Genomic DNA, 26,846 nt, shown 5'->3' on the forward strand with positions numbered 1-26,846 from the left:
TGCAGTCTCAGAAGCAAAACTAGGCATGGAGATTCCAAATGGCATAATGGACCATCACAAGCAAAAAGTTCTTTCCAGCCTCACTGATCTTGGTCTCTTTGAGCCATACAGTGCACAGAGAGTGTTTCAGCCCCATGTTTCCATCAATGGGTAGGGCACTGGCTTGAACTGGATCCAAACTCCCTAAAATTGTGTATGTAAAAGGAATACTGGACTCTGAAGTGAGCTGGGTTAGCTCCTCAAGGGGAAAGAGAATGCACACATATTTTATCAAACTGCCCTAAGAATAATGAGCTGAAGTCTTGCACATGGTGTTGACGGTAAAATGAGATGATCTGGGATTTGCAGCCCAAGATGTTCCTGTGAGCTGCTCTGTGCTGCTTTTTCCTGGGGTCTCCAATAGCATCATTATTACTATTCTCTCTTCCTCCACTCATATCTCTTCTGCCACAGCTGGCATAGGCATCTCTCAAGAAGAGACAAAGCTAAAACCCCTATCCCAGTCACATTTCATCTTTTGTCAGCTCTCTACAAGGTGGTCAGACCTAGAAGCTTCCATTAATGCAGCTTTCCCACACTACTCTTGCTGCCCTGCTTCTCATATCTAATTAGAAACTCATTTCCTGAGGGATACACATCTCCCAGAGGGGAAACAATAAGAAACATTCAGTAATCACAAGCTTGTGCTATAAGTTTATTTTAAGGCTATAATCACTGTGAGTTTCAAGAGATTTGGGGGATATTTATTGTTACAGCAGAGCCACTCAAAGAACTGGCACTAGGACAGAAGGCCTTTCATCTCTGGGTCACAGATTCAAAACCAGCAAAGGTTCACAGTGGCTATAAGTTGTCTTCATCCAATGAGTTCTCAGAGGCAAACATGACATTAGTTTGGTGACCTTCATTTATTGCCTGTCAGGCAGATGCCAGGCTCCCAAATCCACTGCCTCTGGGTGTGCAGATCAGCAACTTCAGCAAGGCAAGTCACTGCACAAGCTAGCAAGAGAGGTCTTGTGCAAACTATCTGCTTTCATAAAATCAGCTGTACACACGAGCTGCTGGAAGAGGCAGCTTAAAGCCAAGAGCAGAGTAGCAATACATCCAAGCCCCACTTCTCTTCCCCTCTGCACCCCATTCCTCCCATTTTTCTCCTCTGGCTTTCAACAGTGTTCTGATGTTACCACGCAGATTTTCCCTTGATCAGCTGTCAGCCCCCAACAGGAGCACTTCTGCTGTAGCCAAAGGGAAACAAATGCTAGTACTGAGCAGAAAATCTTCATTGGCTTTGCCAGTTGCAAGTGAGCATGGGTCTTGTGATAGGGCAAGGAGTGTGGATGTGAAACCTTGTCCAGGTTTGTATTAAACCCTGCCCCAGCCAATCAGTCTGTCAGTCATTCAGAGCTACAGACCCCGTGAGCTTCTGGCTATAGACTCTATATCTCTGAAAGCTGTAGACATCATATATCTTTCTCACGTTCATCTCCCATGCTCCCACGCTTTCAACACAAGCTTTGCACTTTGGACCTTGTCTCTTACAATAGTTACTTCCAAGTTGTCAAAGATGTTTTCACACAGATACAGCATAAGAAAGCAGTGGTGTCTGGCCAGCCATCGTGATGTCTGAGACTGCAGCAGGGCTGGACCAGGTGACAGCTCTTGGTTTGGCCAGGCTCAGCTTGGTTCCTTGAGAATGTCAGGGGGCAGAGGTGAGCTTTGAAGCATTTAAACCTAAAAGACTCAAGTTTTATGAACCAGAAAAACATAAGGTACACTTGGTCATGACAACTTGTCCACAGCTTGCGTGTTTTCCCAAATAAGGCCTGCCTAAGCCTTCCATGGGCTCAGCATGAGATTTCTAGATGTGGACAATTTAACAATTTTGGGTTTGATGAGTGGAGCTGAATTAAACAGCTTTTCTCACTCTGCTATTTAATTGGCCGAGACATTTGAAATTAAACCTAATTACTTTTCTCACTCCATTAATACCCAGTGACAGTTGATTTCTGTTTTGCAAGGAGCATTGGAGCTTTTTGCTGATTTATTCAACTACCAGCCTCATTGTGAAGGATCCTAGGAAGTAAGATCAACAACAGCCATAGTTAGTTTATGTTAAGAGCCTTATGCACACAAACTCCTTTTCACTCAACTGGCTGCAGTTAAGCTTTCTTGGATCACACATTACTTTGTGGAGAACTTGCTCTTGCTGGGTTGCTGTGGATGGGCTTCTACTGCTCTTGCAGCTGACAAGTGCTTGACTGCTATCTTTCACAACTTGGTTTGACAATGGCTTTTGCATTTGAGTGTTCATCTTTGCCCCAGATCATTGTGGCAGGATCTCCTCATTTAAATTCTTGTGGGCAAGGAGAACTTCACTATGTTGAGTTCACCAAGTAGCAATGAGGCTGTGTGAGCTTTAAAGTCACCCTCTTCCTCTGCAGTTCCTCAGTGCTGTGTTTACTTGCCTTGCTGCTTTGCTATAGAGGTGAGCACTTGTAGAAAGACTTGGAAAACTTCTTGACATTTCTAGAGAAACCTCAGAACACAAAGAAAAGATGGGAACAGACTTCACAAGCTGAAGAAATACAGTCTTTCCATCATACTTGGCTTTAAGTTTAGATTTGGGAGTAGAAGTAGTTGTGCACTGACCCTCCTCAGCACCTTCCACACTTTGGCTGACACAAACAGGCGAGTCAACACCTGCAAAGAGAGTGACCTAGGTGAAAATGGGAGGACAAGAGATGGGAATGGGAAAACCACAGCACTTCTAAGAAATGGCCTTTAGGACAGCATTTCCTGGAGTATGTTCAGGGAATCAAAACAATGCAGGTAATTTTGCAAATGTACAATTAAGAAAGCTCAGAGGCAGAAAGCAGATATGAAGCTCTTGCTGCTAACACAGACTATTTGCTGCTGTTCTAGTCTCCTTGAAAATACAGAGAACACTTTTTGACAACCAGCTTTTCTGGTTAAAATAGATTGAGGATCTTCCCAATACTCACCTCCAGTGGAAATGGAAAAGGAGAACAATTCTGCTTATGGCTTCAATTATATGATTATACCATGTGCCTACAAGAGCTATGTTTCATGGTGAGATCCACAATAACCTGATTTATATTTTATATTTTTGTAAGATTCAGAGCATTTTCTCTCTTTGTTATCAACTCTAATCTATGAATTTTCTTCAACATATGGAAAAACTCAACAAAACGCTGTCTAGCACTTCTAAAAGTTTGCATCCTCCCAGAGTATTGCTTCTAGTAGATCATAAATCCATCCTTTTTTTGTTTCAGCACATTTCAAAGCAAAGGCACAATGCACTCCTGACCTTCCTGTCATCGTCTGGAGCATTCTTTCACCTGTCCACAATACATTTGCTCCAAACCATACTCCAGCATTTCCCTCGGTACTACATAGCCTTCTCTATGAAGCTGTTATCTCAAAAGGAAACAGATGGGAAACAGTCATGATTAGCACAAGACACTGCTTCTTATCTCTCAGTCTTCCAGAAGCTGAAATCCTCCTCTGAAGTTTCTGTGTAAGGATACATAAAAAACAATGAAAATTAATCCTCCTCCCAAATGCCTATTAAAATCACAACTGTAAGTTCTTCAGTGATTTCAGAGCAGCCATTCCTTGGCTTGTTTTGGCCAGTGGGTGTATTATCTACAACCATGGCCCTTTTCAGACTGTTATCACATCAATATCAGATCATCTTTGCATCACAGAGATAAGTGTTTCTGCTGAAAAGGCTATTGCCCAGGCTGGGGGACACTGCTACACAATAGCTGCTTCTAGCTTCTATGAGAAATCTGGGTGAGAGAAAGCTGCCAGCAACTCTCTTGTGCTTTAAGGTCTTGGCACAGCCACAGCCCACACCTGTAGATTTCCTCATTGTTTCCTCCAGGACCAATTGGGATTGCAGACTGATAGTTGCATTGGTGTGGGATGAGAGGCAAAAGCCAACATCAAAGAGATGCCAAGCAAGTTTGAATGCTCCTGTCCTGGAAGAGCACAGAGCTTAAGTCTGGCAAATGCCTCCATGGTTTCCTAAATCTCTACTACATCTCCCATGCTTCAATGTGGCCTCATCTCCAGGGCTGGAAGAATAAAAAAAGTCTGAGTGGTTTCCTGACCTCCTCATTTACAGCAACAAAACCATTACTGTGCTGATTGCAACCCACCCCCATGAGTCACGGTCAGAGCAGCCAAAAACAGCCCTCTGCTGCAAAAAAACAGTGCCTGATAAATCATCCAGAAGAGACAGCTGCCTCATTTATTTCTTCTCAGCCTTCCCCTCCTTTAGCCACTGTGCAGAACCACTGCAGAATAAGCTGTAGGAAATACCAGACCTTAACCCCTACACCTGTGCAGCAGGCTGTGTGTGCATCACTGTGTTCCTGCAACTGGCTGTTCTGACCACACTGCTTAGCAAGACTCTTGGTAGCACCATCTGAATTGATGAACACCAGAAGAGGAAATATCAGCCTGTGCTTGTTTATCCTCTCTTATGGACAGAGTTATAGGACACATTGCAGCAGCTGTTACAAAGACCATTGTTGGAGCACAGGGTGAAGGATGGGACTTAGTGTGCAGCCTGGTTAGTGTGTGCACCTTGATGAGCAGTTTCCCAAAGGGAGGTGAATTCTCCATCATTTTGAATCTTTGCCTGAAGTAAGGACATGATCATGACAGAAAAACTGTGTTTGGCACCGACATCACTTGTTCTGGGAAGAGTTCCGATTGATTGGGTTTGGCTTTGAAAACCTGTACAGGAAACCTGCACTTCATTTCAGCCAATCTGCTACACTACTAGCAGCATCCCAACCAGTAAGCAGCAGCATGACACAGGACTGAGAGGAGCTCCCATCAAAATGTCCTAATCCTAAGTAAAAACATACAAATCCTTCTACAAATCAACCACCCTTCATTTTCTGCTAACACCTGTTTTCTTCCCTCTTGCTTACCAGGGAGCTCATTATCCCAGCTGCTAACAGCCTTCCCTGATTTCTAACCTAGATTTATTCATAGCCCCTTCATGCCCATTTGTTCTTGTGCCAACATTGTCCTTAGGCTGAAATAACACTTTTCTCTCCCTAGCATATTTATAGTCAGCCATCACATCCTCCCTTGAGCTTTTGTTTTGTTAAACTAAACAAGCCAAATTTACAGTCCCATCTCATGTAACAGATTCTCCATAGTCTTAGTCCTAGCCTTGCTTGATCAGGACTCAGATCACCTTTCCAGTTCCAGGAGGTCCAGCCAACTCCAGATGTCCAGATTGTTGCAGGTTCTGCACGTAGTGTCTGGGTGAGGAAAAAAACAGAGAGAAATAGTGCAGCAAAGTTTTGACCCAGATATATATGCCAATAGGTCCCAAGTGCTGCCACCACACACAGCTCATGCAACACTTGCAATGGGGCAGATCCCCATTGCACAGCCTAGAACACGGGATGTGAAGCAATAAGCCCAAGGGACGAATGGTTGTGAATACAAGCTGAGTGCTTAGTGTCACAGCAATTTCTTCACCAGTTAGGAGGGTTTCTTCATTCATGTCCTGGGTTTTGTTACTCTCATGAGCCCATCCTATAATCACACTTTGTAGAATAACTAAAAGAAAATACAGAACAGCAACACAGTGAGTTGCATGAAATAAGGGTTGGCTCACAAAAGAAGAAATCATTTGTGAGTATTGAGGAAAGGTGGACACATCTAGACACAATTGGTGATGGAGTGGAGAGATGGGAAGGACTGGGAAGGAAAGAAGCAATGCCATTGTGTGATCTGAGTAGAGATTACACCATGCCATTAAGTCCTTTGAGCTTCTCCCCACTCCTGGCAAGCCTCTGCCTACACAGAAGCATACAAGTTGCACAGGGAGCCTTAATTATGGCTTCTGATTAGGCATCTGATCTGAGTGCTTGCTTTTAGAACTTTGATTTCCTTTCAGCATGTATTTTTCCCTTTACTTGATCATTTTAAAGGTTATATTTCAAGTAAGCTTAGTCTTGATAGTTCTTCTAGTGGCATTTCACCGTTGAGATGTACATCACTGACGATGAGCCGCCTGACCAGAAACAGGGAGGTTATTGTAATCACCCTCTCATCATGAAGAATCAGCCTTTGTGTCAGCTCTCAGAGGCCAGGGACAGAGGATGATGCTGAGCTTTCCTGTTAGTGTGAATTTACATTGATTTTGCTGATGGATGGGTGTTTGTTTGGACAGCTGATTCACCTGAGCTAACATTTTCCTATTCATCTTGCTTGGGGAAGATTATAATAACTTCTCAGAAAACTCAGGACTAGTAATTCAAATAAGGCCATGGAAAGTTACTCTGGAGTGACCCAATGTCCCAAGATACTGCATTTCATTGTTTATTTACTAGGAGGAAAACCTAGCAGTAATTTCTGCTATGCAAAATGCTAAGTGTTTCTGAAATTCTTGCCTTGTGCAGGACTTTTCCTACTTAGCAATGATCAACAATGACTTAATTCAGATTTGGCTGGACTAAGCAGTAGGACTCCATCATAGAATCATAGAATCAGAGAATCAGAGAATCAGAGAATCATAGAATGGTAGGGGTTGGAAGGGACCTTTAGAGATCATCTAGTCCAACCCTCCTGCAGAAGCAGGGTCACCTAGATCAGGTCACATAGGAACATGTCCAGGCCAGTCTTGAAGACCTCCAAGGAAGGAGACTCCACAACCCCTCTGGGCAGCCTGTGCCAGGGCTCCCTCACCTCACAGTGAAATAGCTTTTTCTTATATTTAAGTGGAACTTTTTATGTTCCAGCTTCATCCCATCACCCCTTGTCCTGTTGCTAGATACTATCTACTATAGAAAAAAAGGATGTCCCAGCCTCCTGACACCCATTATTTATATATTTGTAAATGTTAATAAGATCTCCCTTCAGTCTCCTCCAGACTAAACAGCCCCAGTTCCCACAGTCTTTCCTCGTATGAAAGATGCTCCAGTTCCCTGATCATCTTGGTGGCCCTGTGCTGGACTCTCTCCAGCACTTCCCTGTCCCTCTTGAGCTGAGGAGCCCAGAACTGGACACAGGACTCCAGATGAGGCCTCACCAGGGCAGAGGAGAGCAGCAGGAGAACCTCCCTTGACCTGCTGGCCACACTCTTCTTGACACATCCCAGGATGCCATTGGCCTCCTTGGCCACAAGGGCACATTGCTGGCTCATGTTTAGCTTATTATCATACTACATACGGTGCAAAACTTCAGCAACACGGTGCATGGCAGAGAAAATAGAAATAAGGGATTTTAAGAAGCCCACTCATGGAGAGGAAGTCCTATCTTTGATCCAAGGTGTCTTGAGGGAAGATGGCGTGATGGTGAGGAGCTCTTGGCCAGCAAAGAATTGCCATCACCATACTCAATTACCTTCTTATCAGCAGCTCCAGATAAACCAAGAGATCAAGAGGAGAGGAGAAGGCAGTAACAGAGGACAAGTTTTTGAAGCTTCAGCATTTTCAAGAACCTGTTTTCCATGTTTCTACTTTTTCTGCCCAAATTGTCCTCTGATCCCATTTAGCTGTGGGATGTCAGAAAGTGAGTGTGTGCTGTGAGGATCGGTGCACTCATAAAACTGCTGTGAGAGAAGGTCAGACAGAAATGTCCTCCAAGTCCAACAACTCCAAACAAATTCAGCAAAGGCACTTAATGATATATGTGTTGTGTTTAGAAGTCTCCAAATTTTGACCTGTCATTTAAATCCCAGTATATAAAGTTCTGACTCATCTGTTGTAGAATCATAGAATGGTGGGGGTTGGAAGAGACCTTTAGAGTTCATCCAGCCCAATCCTCATTAAAGCAGGTTGCCCTCAATCAGGGGGCACAGAAAAGTCTCCATGTGGGTTTGGAAACCTCCAGAGAAGGAGACTCCACACCCTCCCTGGGCAGCCTGGGCCAGGGCTCCCTCTCCTCAACATCAAACAAGTTTTTCCTTATGTTTAAGTGAAATTATGACATCTCCCCTGAGCGAGAGAGCAGAGGATGTTGATACTGAACATAAGAACTGAAATATAAGGAAATGGTTCTTATGTTGTGGTTCAGACAAGGGATATTTGAACTACTTAACCAGATCTTTTAAAAATGCATTTGAATGACAGTGGTAAAATCCCCCACTAACAATTTACAATTAGCCTTCTCAGACTCCTCTTAACATTTACAAAAGAACTGACCACATTTTTAGTACAGCTGATAATTCAGCTTCAGACCAACACTGAAACTGCCTTGTCCTGGCCAGTCCAATTCATGGTTCAAATATTGTATTGTTGGGTTAATTCAGTATTTTATTAATAAAAAGCTGAGCTTCAGTGATGTTTTCTTGGGTTTAGGGCAGTTTATTTAACAGCTCTAATAAAATATATTCAACTGAAATTGATACTGAACCCATCTCTCTGGAACAACACTGCTCCAAAACTATGGAGGGCCTAGAGAGGATGCCAGGTAGTCTGTTAAAAGGCAATTTCCCCCCCAGTAAATCTTTGTTCTCACACACTGGGAAGTTGTTAACAGTGAGAGTGGAGAACTCTGGTCCAACAGTGTCTGGCAGCAGACGACCACACAAGGTGCAAGACTGAGGAGAACTAGGCCATAAATTATCACCTCATTATGTTACTATTTAAATAGCCTTAGGGATGGAGGTTGCCACCCTTCCATTATGTATTTTGGTGTCTTCCACTTCCAGTGCATCTTTCCCTTCCTCCAGTCCTCCCCAGCCTGCCTGATGGAGAGATACTCATCGTCTTCTCCATGGAGTCTCCACTTCTTCTCCTTCCAGACATGTCCTGTGGATGGCAACAAGATAAAGTGAGGATTTTGTGGCTCTTCGGTGTATCTTTAGTGTGGACCTTCACTGCAGAGTAGGCACAGACATTCAGGAGCAGTACAGAGACCACTGGAGGAACATTTTGGAGTAAGCTGTTATGGCATTGGTGTTCAGAGAGACCGTGTGAAATGATAAATAAAAGCTGGTCTTTGGCCATTTAAAACTTAAGTGAAGAGTTGTTAAATGAGGGGAGATCTTATTAACATTTACAAATATCTAAAGGGTGGGTGTCAGGAGGTTGGGACATCCCTTTTTTCTATAGTAGCTAGCAACAGGACAAGGGGTGATGAGAATCTGGAACACAAAAAGTTCCACTTAAACATAAGAAAAACACTATTTTACTGTGAGGTGAGGGAGCCCTGGCACAGGCTGCCCAGAAGGGTTGTGGAGTCTCCTTCCTTGGAGACCCACCTGGACATGCTCCTGTGTGACTTGATCTAGGTGAACCTGCTTCTGCAGAGGGGTTGGACTAGATGATCTCTAAAGATCCCTTCCAACCCCAACCATTCTATGATTCTGTGATGTCATGGGGACAGGAATTTGGTTCTTCCCCACACAATCCCTCATCAGACTCAGAGCAACACCACTCTATGTGTTTTACTTCCACTGCAGGAAAAATGAACAAGAAAGGCAAATCTGGTTCCTAAATAATTGTCATAGAGCCTAATTTTCTAGAACTCTTTGGCATAAACACTTTTAGAAAAGAGGAAATGGGAAGTTTGTTTAACAGTATTTGGGTACTTAATGTCTTGCTGTGTCATCACAAACGACTATGTGCCAGAAGGCAGAGACTGGAGGCAAAGAGCACAGAAGAGAGCCTGTGTTTATGATTCCTCTGTTTGGACAGTTGGGTAACACTGTAGTCTGCAAACTACAGACCCATCAGCCTGTATAGAGATTTCAGGTAAGACATTCTGTAGTGAATTTTCACATACCAATGCTCCTGAAGACTCTGCAAACATTTAACTTCTCTTTTGGATTGATATTTTCCTTTCCCAACCTGTGTTTGCATGTAATATAGTTCCTTTTCCCAGATAGTTACAGAAATATAAACTTCATCAGCTAAAAATCAGTTAAAAAACCAAAACCACTTGAGTCTTTTATGTGTGGAATATCATTTAAAATGAGGATACTCACACATCACATCAGCAGCTGAAAGTTGGATCCACCAGAAAGGTGAAATACATGTATCCCAAAAAGCTCAAACCCTTCCTCCTAGGGACTCTGTTTGCTAACATCAAGCAGAACAAATGGACACTTATTCATGAATGCCAAAGGTCTTAACAGTCTGTGGTAAAATGAGAGAAGACTTCCATTGCCATCTCTCATGTGTAATTACACTCTGTGCCAGAGAACTCTGTGACCTCTTGCCTCCTGGTAGGCACCTGTGCACCTTCTCATCAGCACAAATTCACGTGAGTTTGTATTGAACCTGGGGCAGAAGTTATTTCTGCCAGCCTCCAAGAAGATAACAAAGAACTGTCAAGCAAGAGACACTCAGAAATGGTAAAAATGGAACAGAGCAGTGACTAGCATTTTGTTAAAACCATCATTGTCCATAACAAGCAAAGAGACTGACCACAGGATGTGAATCCTCATCTGGCCATGACTTCACTCTGCTCTTGCAGCAGGACAGGCAGCCAGCAGAGAGGGCAGGATGAATTGCCCCAAATCCCCAGAGCAGAGCTGATATTTACAGACAGTGCTAAAAATTATGGCACAAGGAAATCAACAAGCTGGAAAGCCACGTTGGCTGAGGCCCCATAGGAAACAGCGGGGCGGAAAAGCAAAGTTTGCCAAATGGATCGGGGAAAATGTGGTAGGGATGCTTTTTCTTTTCTTTATAAATCAAAAATCATGTTTCTCAGGATGTCTTACAAACAATGAAACACAGAAGAAAACGTAGAACGTGTTGTTAAAAATATTACATGTCTGGGGAAGGCAGCTGCAGTTCAAGTGGAGCTGAAATTAATGAATGATGGACACTGTCTTCAGCTTCTTGCTTCTGTCACATCTTGCCCAATCCACCTCAAGAGTAGCACAGATACCAGGGTCCTCCTTCTCTTTACCTGCCCAAACTTTCTCCTGCCCTTGCTCATTTCAATAAATGTAGCTAACAGGAACATTACGATTGTGTTTCTCTCTGTACCTGCCCAACCATCTTTTCCTTCAACTCTCTCCACTCCAATGCAACAAATCACCCAAGTACCTGCTTAACTTTAAGCCCTGTGTTTTGATCCTACTTGCTTTAGATGAATTCAAGCACATGTTCATTGCTGGGAGGGATGCAACAAGGAGCTTTCAGGCCATCAAGTATCCACATCCTGACTCAGTTGTGAAGTTTTTTGGCTTGCATTCCTTTTTTGCTTCAATCAAGATAGCTGGAGCAGTAAAGTCAGCATAAGAGTGTGTATTTCAAAGAAGAAACACAAGTGATTTGTCCACAAAAATCATTGCACAGCCACAGACCTCACATCAAGTTTGGAAACCTTGGCTTTTCCCCTGTGAAACACCAATACCTGAATATCCTCACTTCCCTGGACTTCTATCAAGGCAGATTCATTAAAGATCAGGATATATTTGAATGCTATTGGAACAGGAATGATATGTACAATATGAATAAAGACCCCTAGAAGAGCTATCCCCCGTTGCTGGCACCTCTTGAGCATCACACTGGAAGGCTGTGCCTCTCCTGCTCCACTCAGGTTCAACCACCAATACTCCCATGTATGGGAGGCATTTGCTCATCCAAGCAAATTCTTAGATCATCCTCTGATGTGAAATTGTCCTAACCCAGTTAGAAACATCTTTAACCCATTCCCAGGCTTGGTGTGAGGTTGGAGGAGTTTGGGAACTGTTCCTAGTTGCTGTTTTGATGCAATCAACCTGGCTATGTGCTGAAGACCTTTGCTGAAGGCAATCACCTACCAGTTGGCCTCAGTGTTCCCCAGGCACATCTCATTTCCTAGTACCAATATAGCTAGAGAGACCACCACAGCCCTGTGTATATTCCCAGTTAAATAAAGAGGCAAACAAATCCCCTTGCAAAGAAACAAAAAAAAAATCAAAAGCTATTAAAATAATTCCATTTTTAAATTATGGCCTCTTTTGCCTGGTTTTACTAAATGTTCTGAGCTTTTTAATAACCTTCACACAGAAACTCTTCCGACAAAGAATGGACTTTTGTTTTCTCCTCCTTTGCTATACAGTTCTAGCTGTTGCCACAATGAAATCTGACTCTGGTTTGGGGTTTAATGACCTGGCAGAGGCCCGTAGGGCAGGGCCTCTCTCCTTTCTTACAAATAAAAATAAATAAATAAGAATCAAATATGGTCTTTGGGGGACATTTTCATAAAAGCTTCCATAAAACGGGGTTATAAGTCACTGTAGATCCAGGTCTTTGTAGTCATTTCTAATGATAAGAAGGCTCAGATATTTAGGGGGAAAAAAAAAGGCACTTTTGTGTTAAAAAATTGAATGATGTCTTGATATTAGACATATTTGTAAATTTTAATAAAGAAAAAGATATTAGAGGGGACCATTGATTGTAAAAAATCTGCATAAATGTGAAAGCTCAGTTAAAACTCTGTGTGCTCACACCTGGCCCTTTGAAGTTACCTGTTACGAATATGAACTCCAAAGTTCCAAATTATAAACAGAATTAGCAGACTCAGAGCTTGGAGTCACAGGACTTGCTGGATGCCCTTTGGAGTCACTCCTGGGAATATCAATTAACTCTGTTTCTCAAACATCTGTGAAGGTCTTTCCTTTCGCTAGAGGATCTCCCAGTTGTTACAAACATGACATACTCACATGGTATCTTCCACCCTAAGGCATCCTGAAACAACTGCTCCTGGGGCTATTCACTCATCATTGCAATGCCATCCTTTCCCATTTGGAAGGTGCCATAGATTTAAAACCCTTTAACATAATGCTCTTTCACAAGACAGAGTCCAACTGAAACCTTACAGAAATGCCTCCTTTCCTTTGCAAAGGCAACATTTTAGGGCATTACTTTGGTTTCCTGCTCCAGAGGAAGTTGTTACATAGAGAAAAAAATCTCCTTGTTCCTAATCTTGTATAACCCAGCTAAAATCAAATATCAAATCCCCACAAGCATCTGTCCCTCAGCCAGAGGTTGTTTTTCTTCACGGATGAATCCAACACACTGAGTAAATCACATGAATCACCGACGGAAACATCATCCTTACAGCATCATCTCACATTTATGAATAAGGAGCTTGTTTTGCAGGACCCTAGAGATGAAATAAAGCAGTGAGAGCTCAGGGAGGGGCCCAGAACTTTCATAAGCATTTTGTTTTACTAGATCACAAACAATAAGATGTCTCCCTCCTGCCTTCAAAAAGAGTATAGGCAATTGCTTTACAAACCATCTCTCAATTTAGCAGTCCTTTTAGCAGTAAGAAAATGCCTACACTGATGACATAACTCAATAACCCAGCTATAAATTGTATAAATATGTTGCAACAGTTACAAATCAGCAGCATTATTTATGAGCAGGGCCACTGACTTCTACACCTGACATAAAACTCTGTAGGCAATCAGCCCCATGTTTCATTTCAGGTTTATATTTGACATATAAATCAGGCAGTGAAAGGGACTCTCTCTCTCTCTCTCTACCCCCTCCACTCCTCCACTTTAAATAGATGAGGTAAATATTTTACAAGCAACATGTAACTCACTGCAGCAAGGACACAATATGAGGTATGGAAAATATTATGTGATTTCATTAGTTTCATGTGAACCAATAGAAGGTAAAGTGACTTGCCCTGCAGAGCAGGCAGGAGATCAGGTAGGAGAGCAAGTAGTGAAGAGGATAATATCTATGATGCTCACCATGGAAAAACACTGGAGAAAACAAGTTATTTTCCTGCACTTCATGCCTCGTTTCTCACCATGTTTTGCAACCTGTGGAAGGTTCCTATCTTCCCTTCCTGAGCTGAGCAGACTTTGACCCTGCTTTTGAGGTTAAGGTGTCCAACATAGCCCCATAAAGGTGATGTGGCCATCAACAGAATGGAGCAGAAAAGGAAACTTATCAGTCACTAACTGGATTTTTGAGGGTGGCCTTTCACAGGTGTTAATAACTCTCTGCCCAGCTTGCATCACAGGATCCCTCACCTCTTCAGATGCTACAACAGATGTACCTTGCAAGTTAGAGCTTCAAATTTGAGCCCTAGCTTGATGCTGAACAACCATCTTCTTAAAAACAAATATGCACTCAGGGCACATTACAATCATATTAGGGCATTCTGGGATAACTTGCACGTTTCTGCTGCATTTGAGTGTAAATGAGCCCAAGTTGTGTCCAGACAAGAATGACTCCTTCACTCCTCTGGATCTCAAGGTGAGTCAGACCTTTATGCAAACTGCTGCCTGAAATCAGGCAGCTAGATATTTGCTTTAGAAACCCAAAGAAACCCTGCTCCTGTTGTCTAGATGCAAACTCAAATGTCTGATTTCCAGTGTAAAATCAGACCCACAAATATGAGACATTTTCTGAAGGCAGCATGTACAGAAGTGGGAGGAAAGGCAAAGTTTTATATAACAACCTAAAGAAAAAATCATTTTAAACAAGTGTTATAAATCTGTTGTGCTTTCACTCAGTTGCCCAAGTTAGCTTATCTCAGCTGGATAAAGTCCTCTTGAAGGTTTTTATATGTTCTCCTCCGAGGATATGAATTTTTCCATAACAGAGGTGTTGGTCATTTCTGGAAAACTCTTACTATGAGTCAGGCATGTACTACTTTTCCATTTTCTCAGAAGAACTCTTTAAATACACTTGAGGCAATGGAAAGCCATCTGGAGGCAGAAGTTGAAGGATAGGTTATGACTGTTTCATTAAGTGATGTAGAGCTCTGAAGATGGGATAATAAATGGACTGTCCAATGCTACAGCAAGATTTTTGTCAGAATTAATCCACTATTTATTCACATTTGATCTTCAATGTTTTCATGTCATATATTTTATAAATACAGACCTTTTGGAAGCTTCAGTTAGGCTCTGAGAAGCTATTCAGGTTACACCACCATCTAATTGACCAAGGAGGTCAATGGCATCCTGGGATGCATCAAGAAGAGTGTGGCCAGTAGGTCAAGGGAGGTTCTGCTCCCCCTCTCCTCTGCCCTGGTGAGGTCTCATCTGGAGTCCTGTGTCCAGTTCTGGGCTTCTCAGCTCAAGGAAGACAGGAAACTGCTGGAGAGAGGCCAGTGCAGGGCCATCAAGATGATCAGGGGACTGGAGCATCTTCCTTATGAGCAAAGGCTGTGGGAACTGGGGCTGTTCACCCTGGAGGATCCAAGTATGTAAAAGGTGGATGCCAGGAGGATGGAGCAACACTTTTTTCTGTAGTGTCCAGTAATAGGACAAAGGGTAATGGACAAAAGCTGAAACACAGAAAGTTCCACTTAACCATAAGGAGAAACTACTTTACTGCACAGGATGTCCAGAGAGGGAGTGGAGGCTCCTGCTCTGGAGATTTTCACAACCTGCCTGGACACATTCCTATGTGACATGACCTAGGTGGATCTGCTTCAGTAGGGAGTTGGACTAGATGATCTCTAAAGGTCCCTTCCAAATCCTACTTTCTATGATTCTGTGATTCTAATTCCCAGTACAGATGAGGTGTTTGTCAGGCATCACCTCAGGTAATAACTACATCTTCAACAACACAAATATCTGCAGTCCCACTAAGACTGTAATGTTTTGTCTTCTCTAAGAAATATTGCACGTTCCAGTTCAATCAGACACCATCTGATTTCTCTAGTGTGTATTCAAAGTGGAAAACAGATGATATATTTATTGGACCATAGCTGTGATCACATTATTTATTAAAAAATTAGTTGCAAAAAATCCAGGAGAAAGCCAAACTTACAGCAGCTGAGAATTCCCCATGTACATTTTCCAGCTGCTCATGACCTTATGTCTTCCTTCTCACTGACAGGTTCCCATAGACAGAAGGGGCACTGGATACCAGCAAGATAACATCTCTAAGTATTTGTCTTAATTAAATATGTTGAATGAGTCCTGGAAGAATGGTAATTCAGATGTTCCCTGCATGCAAATTGACATTTAGTTGGGGATAATAGGTTGAAGCAAACACTAAATAACTCAAGGTCATTGTAAGACTGAGCTGCCAGTGCAGTGGCTGAGTGTTAAGCCACATCGGTGTCGTGGTTTAGGCCCATCCAGGGACAAAAGACCACAATTAGACTTAAGTACCACAGGCTTTGGGACTCCCAAAGGACAGGGAGGGCTTAATTGCTGCTTATGGTCCCAGAATAAACAGACAAGGCTACTCAGCTTGGGGAAGAAAACAAAACTTAATCTGCCTCAAACTAAAACATAACAAACAGGAATATCCAATGGAAAAATAACACAGAATAGGGCAAATGATGGAACTGCAACCAGCTCTTTAAGATCCCCTTTCCCCTACCCCTTCTCTCTTCACAGCTTCAGAGCCCTGAGCCCAGTGTCATTACCTCCTTCCTCCATAAGCAGTGCTGGGGGCAGGGAATGAGGGATTGCAGTCAGTCCTTTCCTCATGTCTCTTGGCACTTACAGCACTCCTGAGGAGAAGTGCTCCTCGCCAGCCCTTGCTGCAGCTCAGGGTCTCCCACACACCATGGGCCAACCCCATGTTCATCTTCTCTAGGTTGGACTCTAAACTGCTCGCTCTCCCAGACTCAGTCTCCAGCTCTCACTCCCTCTGGCACAGGGTGTCTGCTTCTTATTGTGGGCTACAAGGATGTCTCTGGTCCAGCATCGCTCCTTCTGTCTTTTACTGGCTGCAGAGTCTGTGTGGTCACCTCTATCTCGCCCTTCCCTTCCATCTGCTTCCACACACTTCAAATTCCAGTCCTTAAATAGTGCTGGCAGAGGCACCAGATTGGTCCAGCCAGGCTGGAGGTGGATCCAAACCTCAGAGCCAGGGGAAAGTCAGGGAACTCTCTACCAGGCCTACACTGCAGCCCCCTCCTCCTGTTACCAAGCAAAAGCAGCTCCTCACAAAACCATGACCAGTTGGGATCTGACAGCAGAAGTATCCAGCAGCCCACCAGTATGTGAAACCCTTGCCATGGCAAGGAATGCGCTAGGATAAATACATCCACATGAGTCCATAGCCTGACTTTGCTTATTTGGCAGCCATTAATTAGAACTAACCTTTTCAGCAATCAGCAAGCTGGAGAACTGGGCAGTGAGGAATCTTTTGAAGTTTAACAAGGAGAAATGCCACATCCTGGATCTAAGAAGGAGTGATCTCATTCACCAGTAGACACTGAGGGATGACTGGCTATAAAACAGCTTTCCTGAGAAGGACGTGCAGGTTCTGGTGGCCAACAATTTACCTATGAGCCAGCAATGTGCCCTGGAAAAAAGGTCAACAGTATTTGGGGCTGCATCATGCAAAGCCTTTAGAGTAGGTCAAAGGAGGTGACCTTTCCTCTCTCTTCAGCACTGGTGAGGCCGCACATGGAGCACCATGAATAAATCTGGACTCCCCAGTGCAGGACTTACTGGAGCCAGTCCAGTACAGATATTTAAGGTATTGGAGCATCTTTCAGGAGAGGCTGAGAGATCTGGGAGTGTTCAGCCTTGAGAGGAGAAGGTACAAAGGGGAACTTCGCCATGTGTATAAACACCTGGTGGAAGATAATCCCGATGAGCGAGTCAGATTCTTCTCAGTGGTGTGCACTGATAGGACAAGAGGCAATAGGCACAAATTAAAACACATGGTAAAATGTTTACTGTGAGGACAGCCAAACACTGGAACAGGTTGTCCAGTGATGTTGTGAAGGTCATTCAGAATCGGACTGGATGTGGTGCTGAGCAACCCTCCCTATATAACCCTGCTTGAGCAGGGCTGGACCAAATCTCAAGGTTGAACTAGTTTTCAAGAGCTGCCTCCAACTTCAACCATTCTGTAACTCTCATAACACATGGCACAAAAGCAGCACTGATGTTCTGTAAAGGCCAAGAATATCCAAAATACAGCATTTGCTCATTAGCCTATTAGCCTATAGCTCATTAGCATAGATCTCATTGACACATTAATGCCTGGGTTCTGACTGTGTTTTCAGTTGCAGGCAATCTGACACACCATAACACAATAATTATAATTGGAAGTGTGTAGCAGTGATCAGATCCAAGAAGCATTTTGGCTACAGACTCACAGATTTTCAGGAAGTTCCAGTGCAGATCTGCACCTCGCACCTGGTTCCTGTCTGTGTAATGGGCAGAACCAGCATTCCTTATCTGAACAGCCACCTGCTATTTCAAGAAAACCCAAACTCCACAGCTTTGGGGACATTCTTGTTTAGAATCAGGCAGGCAGGGTGGTTTTTTTGCCAAGATGTAGACTGTAGCTGTAACATTTTCAACCTGCTCCACTCTATCCTGCACCTCTAAATGTAAGAAGAATATAGGTCTTAAAATGTTTTCAAACAAAAGAGGACATTGAATTAGAGCTGAACAAGACAACAGTGAAAAGGTTTTAAAGTAATTTGACTTTCATTTTCTGTCAAGTTTTTCAAACAGCTTTAAGTGACACATATTGCTAAAATGGTGCCAGAAATGAACTGGTTACAACAAATGGCTTTTCCAGTGAGATCCCCCTAAAAGAAGTAAGCCTCACTCCATGAGCATTAGCAGTGAATATTGTCTGCCTGGATTAGCAGTGGATACTCTCTACCTGGACTTCAGTAAGGCCTTTTCACACTGTCTCCTGTAAGACTCTTAGACAAGCTGTTGATGTATAGGCTGGATATGAAGACTGTGATGTGGGGTGAAAATGACCAAAAGTCCAAGACTAGAGGTTGGTGATTAATGCCATGAAGTCTGGTTGTAGACCATTAACTAGTGGTTGTACCCCAAGGGTCAACACTGAGTCCAGTCCTGTTTAACTCCTTCATTAACTATTGGGATGATGGGACAGAGGATACCATTGCCAAGTGTGCAGGTGACATCAAACTGGGAGGAGTGGCTGGTAGGCTGGAGGGATGTGCTGCTATCCAGAGGGACTACCGTGGGCTGGAGAAGTCAGCCAACAGGAACCTCATGAAATTCAACAAAGGGAAGTGTAAAATCCTGCACTTGGGGAGGAACAACCCCATGCACCAATATATGCTGGCAGCTACCCAGCTGGAAAGCAGTTTAGCAGAAAAGGACTTGGGGATCCCAGTGAGCACAAGTTGAACACGATCCAGCAATGTGAGGCCAGTGGTATCCTGGGCAGCATTAGACAAAGTATTTCCAGTAGATCAGGAGAGGTGATCCTTCCCCTTTATTCAGAGCTGGAGAGGCTAAACCTGGAGTACAATGTCCAGTCATAGAATCACAGAATCATTATGGTTGGAAAAGTCCGTTAAGATCATCGAGTCCAACCACTAATCTAAGACTGCCAAGTCCATCATTAAACCATATCCCTGAGTACTTTGTCTGTGAGTCTTTTGAGTACCTCTAGGGATGGTGACTCCACCAAGTCCTTAGTATAGACAGTCAGACCTACTGTACCACATAGGATGCCATTTGGCTATGATCTGCTTGTCTCTGACTGCTTCCCCATCAGTACATTTCCATGCATTTTGTCCCATTTAGATTAAAAGTTACCATGCAGTGAGTCTACTACCATTTCTTTTTCATGACTGTATGAGTCTATGCAAATAATTTTGGCACCTTATATGCTACTTAATTATCACATGTATGTGTCTTTCTTGAAGACACACTTGAACCCTTTTCTGTCTTTTACAAAATGCTTCCAGCCCATGTTGGGAGGATTAGAGAGTATCTTGCATGGTCATGTATCTCTCACTGTCTTCTTTACTCCTTTTTCTCCTTGTGTCAGTTTGGCTCAGGAGGGTTTTACTTCACTAGAAACCTTCAGCAGCACTGATGATGAAGAGGCCATATGGGAGTACAGTGTCTCATCCTCTCTCACATGCCAAGAAGTGTGGGCTATGTCTTGAATACAGGCTCCTTGTCCTCCCACAACCCCTGACTCTGGAACAAATTGTGCAGCAGGCTGCTGTGTCTGTCTCACAGGTTGGTTTTCTTTTGTGTTGAAATTTCATGAGGCATTAATAACTTCCCCTCAGAACTTTCCAGCCAAAGCTTCACTGCTGTTGGCTCTGAAAAAAAAATACTATATAAACAAGAGTCTGAGAAGGGAATGCAGCTGAGATGAACCAACTTACTGATTAAGACTGTAATGGACTAATGGGTCAAGTAGATACTTTCTGAGTCTCTTGCTTTGGCTTGTGGTGATGGAGAAGAAATAGAGGCCAGCTCAACATAGGGAATTAATAGACAAGATCAACCTGGCATTGGCTATTGGTAATTTTGATTAGTGCAAAGAATCTCTGGGAAGAAAACCTGACATCTGATACTGACAAGTCCTGAAAACACTGAGCTGAGGTATGTCATGCAATGGATACTCAGGCATAAAAACAAATAGGAAACATTACAAGTTTGGTTCACAGCTCAAGAGCAGCTCCATACAAATAAGGAAAATACAATACTTAAATAATAGCATAGTACCATTGTTTTCCTTTCCTGACACTCAAAACTTGGTTCCAGATTTGCCATGGGTTTTACTGGCTGCTGAGGATGTATCTGACAAACCTGGCTTGAGCCTTGGGCTTTTAACTAAACAATCAATGTGCAGTTATTTGTCCCCACTCCCCCCAGTTTCACAGCCAGATTCAGAGCAGCTCTCCTTTCAGCTGCTAGAGGATCTGATGGTTGCTCATCACTACTTCTGTTTCTTTCAAGCAATGTATTCTCCTCTGGGGATGAATCTCATCAGCCTTGAAGGGAGTCTTGAAAAAATAGGAATGATGTGAGTTGGACAGAGATATTTAGGAAAGAAGTAGTAATGAGCTAGGGAAAGGAAGGGCACACTTCAGACACCTCAGGGATGTTCAGGCTCAGCCTCTGACATCTAAATTTATGAATCCATTCTGATTTTTTGAAACTATTGAATGTGTATTTTAATAAGATGGATTCCTGCTTTCCAAGCCCATCTAGCTGAAATGACAGATTTGCATTGTCTGCAATATAAAAGCCTTAGTTTATCACCTAGGTTCACAGCCAGCACTTCATTTAATGCTCCCCCTTTAATCTAATGTATTCCCAGATATGCATCACTGCATGATTCTGCAGCACAGTGCTCAAAACTGCCTATGGTATTGATCTATATGATGATTACATCACAGCATTTTTGAAGAAAATAGACCTTCAGAGCACTAGATGGTGCTAGAGAATGCTGTTAGTCATCTCCAGGGCTGTGTCCCTATAAATTCTGTCCATGTATCATTTATATTTGCAGGATATAACAGCATAATCTGTACCAAGCATCTATATTTTCAGCAGTGTCTCAGATGAGCTGCTGGCATTGCCCATCACTCTTTGTTGTTGAGTGATGAGAAGCTGTTTGTTATTGCCAGAAGCAAGCTGTCAAACCCATGAGTCAGGCTCCCCAGATCATGAGACTGCCTTCAAAAACAGGGGATAAAGATATATATATATGTATTTTTTTAAGTTCACTTTGCATTTTCACTCTGGTTCCTAAGCTTTAGGACTGTAGTGATGCTACTTATGAGCTCCCTAGGAGAGTGTGGTAGGGCACTGAAAGCACAATCAGGGCCAGGCATGGATCTGAGCAGCAAGGTTCTAACCTGACCTGGGAGTGTTTGGAACTATGGTTTTGACCCATTCAAAGTAAAGAAACCACCCTTGGAAACCATCAGATGAAAAAAACGATTAGGAAATGCTGCAGAGAGTTGTACAGTCTGAGTTCTTAATAACTACAGTAACTTTTTGGCTGGAGCACATGCTGGGAGAGGAGAATTTAGAGGGAACCAAAGCAGCCTGTACCCAGCAAGAGATTTTCTCATGAGAGCAGAGGGCTACATCTTTAGCTGATCCCAGTATTGTAAGTCTAGGTATGTGTTCTGTGATGTCCAGAAGGCAAATGGAAAGTCATAGTATAGAATCTTTACCAAGGTAGTAGCAGGCTGCACTTCTCCACCTCAGATATGGCCCTGCCATCAATGTCAACGGGCCATTTTGTCACCTGCAGCCATGCCACATGAGGACAGGCTCTTGCAGTGAAACCCAAGTGTTGGTCTTTCCTCTTGTGACAGATGTCCCAAGGATATGGAGTATCTCGAGGAATCAAGACACATAGATACTAGGAGCATAACAGAGGTGATAAAGGGCATTTTTCCTTCCCTGATAGCTCAGCTGTGAGGCTGCATGCTGGAGGCTGTATGAGACTTGTGTATAGAATCTTAGAATCATAGAATCATTTTGGTTGGAAAAGGCCTTTAAGATCATCAAGTCCAACCACTAATCTCACATTGCCAAGCCCATTGTTAACCCATGTCTCTCAGCACCTCATCTATGTGTCTTTTAAGTACCTCCAGGGCTGGGGACTCCCCCACCTCCCTGGGCAGCCTGGGATAGTGTCTGACAACCCTCTCAGGGAAAAAGTTCTTCCTCATCTCCAATCTAAGCCTTCTCTGGTGAAACCTGAGGCCATTTGCTCTTGTTCTATCATTCATTACTTGGGAGAAGAGACCAAACCCCACCTCACCACAATGTCCTTTCAGGGAGCTTCAGATGATGTCTCCTCTCAGCCTCCTCTTCTGCAGACTAAACACTCTCAGTTCCCTCAGCCACTCCTCATCAGATTTGTGTTGCAGACCCTTCCCCAGCTTCATTGCCCATCTCTGGACACGCTCCAGCCCTTCAGTATCTTCCTTGTAGTGAGGGACCCAAAGGGTACTTATAGGGAGGCCATATACATTTTGCAGACAGGTGCCACATCCACAACATTTTGACAGCACTGGTGCTGTGGGAGATGCTGCCCAGCTGTGCCTGGCCAGGGGCCGACACGGCACACAGGTGGCCACCGAGCCACAGACAGCAACTGCTGCCTGACAGCTGGAGCAGCCAAGCCTTGGGGTAAGCTCTAGGGGCACAGTTGGCAGCCAGCACCCCTCCTCCTCCTGCCTGTGAAGCAGCTGCAATCAGAGCAGCTTCCCCGAGTGCCGACACCACAAGGGCTTGGCCTCATCCTGCCTCACTCTGCGTGGGCTGGAACCCTCTCCAGCTGCAGCTCCCCAGACCCACCAGGCTGCTGGCTCAGCCCACCAGCTCCCATTGACAAAGGCAAGTTGAACCAGGCATGATGGGGCCAAGCCCATGGGCACATCTACAGCTGGTTCTTCCCAGACATGGTACAGCTACCATGTGTTAATGCAACAGCCAGCAGTGTGGAAGGATGCAAACATCATGGTAAAGCTATTGCCTATGTCTTGCTTCATCCAACTAAGAGTATCAAGGAAAAGCAGTGTAGATAAAATCCATGGCTAGGACAAGATGGAAATCCAGATAGATGTGATGGGCCCTGCACTTAAGTGCCTCTGTTACCATGAACTGAAAGCAATCGCTGCTCATGGTTTGTTTATCCTCAGTTTTGCTGGTGATGCACAATCCCATTCTGCTCTGGGTTGATGATGGCATTTAAACCAGATGGAAATGGTTTGAAGAATTCAGGTATGAGATCATGGAATTACAGTACTTAAAACAACCAATCAGATAACTGCTAAGGAATGACATTTCCAGGGAACTGAATTTGCATTTTGTGGTTTTAGCACCATTAAGACATTGACAGGGCACAGTCAGATCCCATTGGGCTGTACCTTAAGACTTTTTAAAAGAGCAGTGGAAACATCCTCATTGTTTTTCTTGTAGCTGAAGTCGAATTGATTGTTTGTATGAATTTAAATATACCTCTGAACTATTCACAGAGGGGGAAACTGCAAACCAAAAGGGAAACCTCACCACTATGCTCGTTGTCACAGGTAAGTAACACACTTAGAGTCTTTGCACTACCTGAGAAACTTGCCAGGGTGCCTCATCCCTGTCTCATTTCATATCACACTGAGCCTTCTAACATCACACAGGGTGTGAAATTTGCTTTTAATTGATTATTAACCCATCAGCATCCCTCTTCTGCCTTTTATTTACATTAGCAGTCTGAAAGAGGAAAGTATTCCCCTCCAAGTTTCATTCTGCTGGAGAAACGGGCTTGCTGTCATCACTCCTCAGAAGCACAGCCTGAAACCCACTTTCCTAAATCTCTCCCTTCTACCATTTGTCTTTGCTACCTCATAGCTGTCAGGTTTTCTTCTAGCTGCTACTATGACATGAACACAGGGCCATTGTGGCCAAAAATCACTCAATAATCCACAAGGAGGGGAGCAATTATTGATCTTTGAAGAGAGAACTTCCCATGAAGGTTGTAATCATCAGATCAAAAAGCACGATTAGCCCCACCCAATAATGAATTCAAGAGAATTATAACTGATCATTTACTCCTGCATCACCAAAGCTCTCAGATCCTCCCACTGCAAAGATATAGGTTCTCTCCTGAAACAATTTGATACATGGAGAAGCCCTAAAGCAGCTCTCGGTTCTCTTATTGCAATAGCCATGTTAAACACAGATTGACAGTGCTCTACGACTTCCTTACCTCATACCATTTTCCTTAGGCAAGTTATCTCTAAAGATCCCTTCCAACCCCTACCATTCTATGATTTTATGATTCTATGATTTCCTTCATGTTGCCTCTGTTGCCCCACCTGTAAAATGGACACAGTGGTAGCTGTTGGTTCGGCAGCAGCAGATGTTGTCCAAGAAGCTGTGTTGTCTATGAGCTGAACAGCTATTCAAATGTAGAGAGAAAGTCAAGTGAGAAACAAACCCAGGAATGTGGGAGGAGTCCCAATTCCTACAGAGAGAGGCATCGTTGAACCACCCCATGAAACAGAAAGCAATGCCCAGGCTCTTTCTATTCAGGTGATAGATGCTTTAATGTAGTCAGATAATGTGTTTATTTTCCACAAAGAAAGAAACCTTGTGCAGAAAAGCCTACTATTTTTTAATGTCACTGCAACTTTCACTTGAGCCAGAAAAGTCTAAACATTTCTTTACAAGCTCTTGGCTTCCAAGAGATTGGGTTTGGGTTTTTTTTTACCTAATGGACAGTGAAAATTCAGACAAATGAGTGAAGTATTGCAGGGATTTCAGGGTAAAAAGTGGTCCATCAAGACAAAAGAAGATGCCTTACTTCCCCCTCTTCAAGGTTCCTTGCATCTTCCTGGGTATTTTACCCCCAGTTTGGGATGCAGGATGAATGTTAGGATAATTTGAAGAGGGAATGAAGCTGAGTTGTCACTCTTGGATGAAGCCTGCCCTCCCCAGCTCAAGAGAGGAGGGTACCTTCTAGAGGGAGTCCAGCAGAGGACTATTAAGATGATCATGAAACTGGAACATCTCTCTGATGAGGAAAGGCTGTGGGACCTGGGGCTGTTCAGCCTGGAGAAGAGAATACTGAGAGGGGACATCATCAACACTTATAAATACCTAAAGAGTGAATGTAAGGAAAATAGGGCAACACTTTTTTTCTGTAGTGTCCGGTGACAGGACAAGGGATAATGGACGTAAGATGGAACACAGAAAGCTCCACTTAAATGTAAGGAAAATTTTGCTTGGTGTTGAGGTGAGGGAGCCCTGGCACGGGCTGCCCAGGGGAGTTGTGGACTCTCCTTGTCGGGAGGTTTCCAAACACTCCTGGAGATGTTTCTGTGCAACCAGATCCAGGCGAATCTGCTTTAGCAGGGGGTTGGACTGAATGAGTTCTAGAGGTCCCTTCCAACCCCCACCATTCTGGGATTCCGGGATTCTAAGTCCTGATCAAGAAAAGCCCATTAAATGTGGGCTGATGCACTGCACTGTTTGCTGGTGCACTCCACAGTTAGATACAAGCAATTAAAGAACCCGTGGTCTGAGTAGGAGCTGGTGGGCACTGGTGGTGATCCAGACTATCACCCACCTGAGTGCTGCTGGTTGCTTTCACCCATCTACCTGCCTGTCTGGCAGCAAACGCATTGCCCTTTTCCAGAGAGCCTCCCTGCTGCTATACACCATCCCAGCTGGCCGAGCAGCAACCCTAACCTGGGTCTGGACGTCAGGACGGCCAGCGTGGAGCCAGGCTGTCCCCTCGCTCCCCTCCCGCCACCCCCTCGCTGGCCTCGAGGACTTTGTGTCCTAAAAGCTCATTCTTTCCATAGCGTACAAAATAAACCAGCATGTGCTCCTCTCCACCACCACCCGTCTCCGCAACAGCCCCGGGTGGGTTGTTGTTGTCGGTCGACTCAGTCTCTCCTTAAATAACAGAATTACAGCGGGTCTAATCCTGAAAAGTGCTGAGTAACAGCTCATTCCCAATAAATTAAGCAGGCACTCAGCGCCACAGCCTGATATTTGTATCCATGTCCTCCCGGATTATCGGTCTCTCCTCCTCGCTCTCTCCCCGGCCCCTCGGGGAGCAATTATCTGTGAATGAGAACAGAATAACTCTTTTAGCAGAAGGTTTCCACACTCCTCACAAGGAGCGCTCTGAATGAATTTATCATGCTTGCTAAAAAGGGAGGTGGAAAAAAAATATACCCCCTTCCCTCTCTTTTTCCTCTTTTTATTTGAAGGAGAAATCCCCGAAGCAGCAGCGGATCCCCAGCAGCTCCACAGCACTGGGAAGGAGGAACAAAAAAGGACAGGGGGAAAAAAAAAGGAGAGGAGGGGAAAAAGGAGGGGAAAAAAAAAGGAGAGGGGGATATAGTGAAACTTTTTAAGGGAGGCATGAATCGGTTCTTCAGAAAAACAAGGCAGCAGTGCCAACTGGAAATGTTTGCTTTGGGGGTGAGTTAGATGGCTGGCGTCAGCCAGGGCTAGAGACATGCCAGCGGAATGCAATATTGGGGAAGCAGCAGGTCACTCAATCACTGGCAAATTGCCCAGGAGCAACTGGATGCCTTCAGATTTTTTTTTTCTTGTGTGTGTATGTTGCTTTTCTTTTTTTCTTTTTTCCTTTTTTTTTTTTTCTCCCCAGGCAAACACAGCCCCAGTAGTTTTG

General features: G+C 43.9%; 1 long non-coding RNA gene across 2 annotated transcripts; it reads right to left on the reverse strand.

Moving 5' to 3' along the window:
* Positions 1-681: 681 nt before the first annotated feature.
* Positions 682-24,597, reverse strand: LOC133625136 (uncharacterized). Of its 2 annotated transcripts, XR_009818451.1 has the most exons (4): positions 24,514-24,575; positions 8,623-8,804; positions 5,237-5,303; positions 682-2,697 (listed from the first exon to the last, which is right to left on the reverse strand). It is a non-coding gene; the product is annotated as an uncharacterized LOC133625136 (long non-coding RNA). The 2 variants fall into 2 exon arrangements; XR_009818452.1 differs by lacking the exon at positions 8,623-8,804 and having other exon boundaries at positions 24,514-24,597.
* Positions 24,598-26,846: the final 2,249 nt, after the last annotated feature.

This window comes from Colius striatus, chromosome 3 (assembly GCF_028858725.1).
Source record: "Colius striatus isolate bColStr4 chromosome 3, bColStr4.1.hap1, whole genome shotgun sequence".
In the NCBI taxonomy this organism is placed as follows: Eukaryota; Metazoa; Chordata; class Aves; order Coliiformes; family Coliidae; genus Colius; species Colius striatus.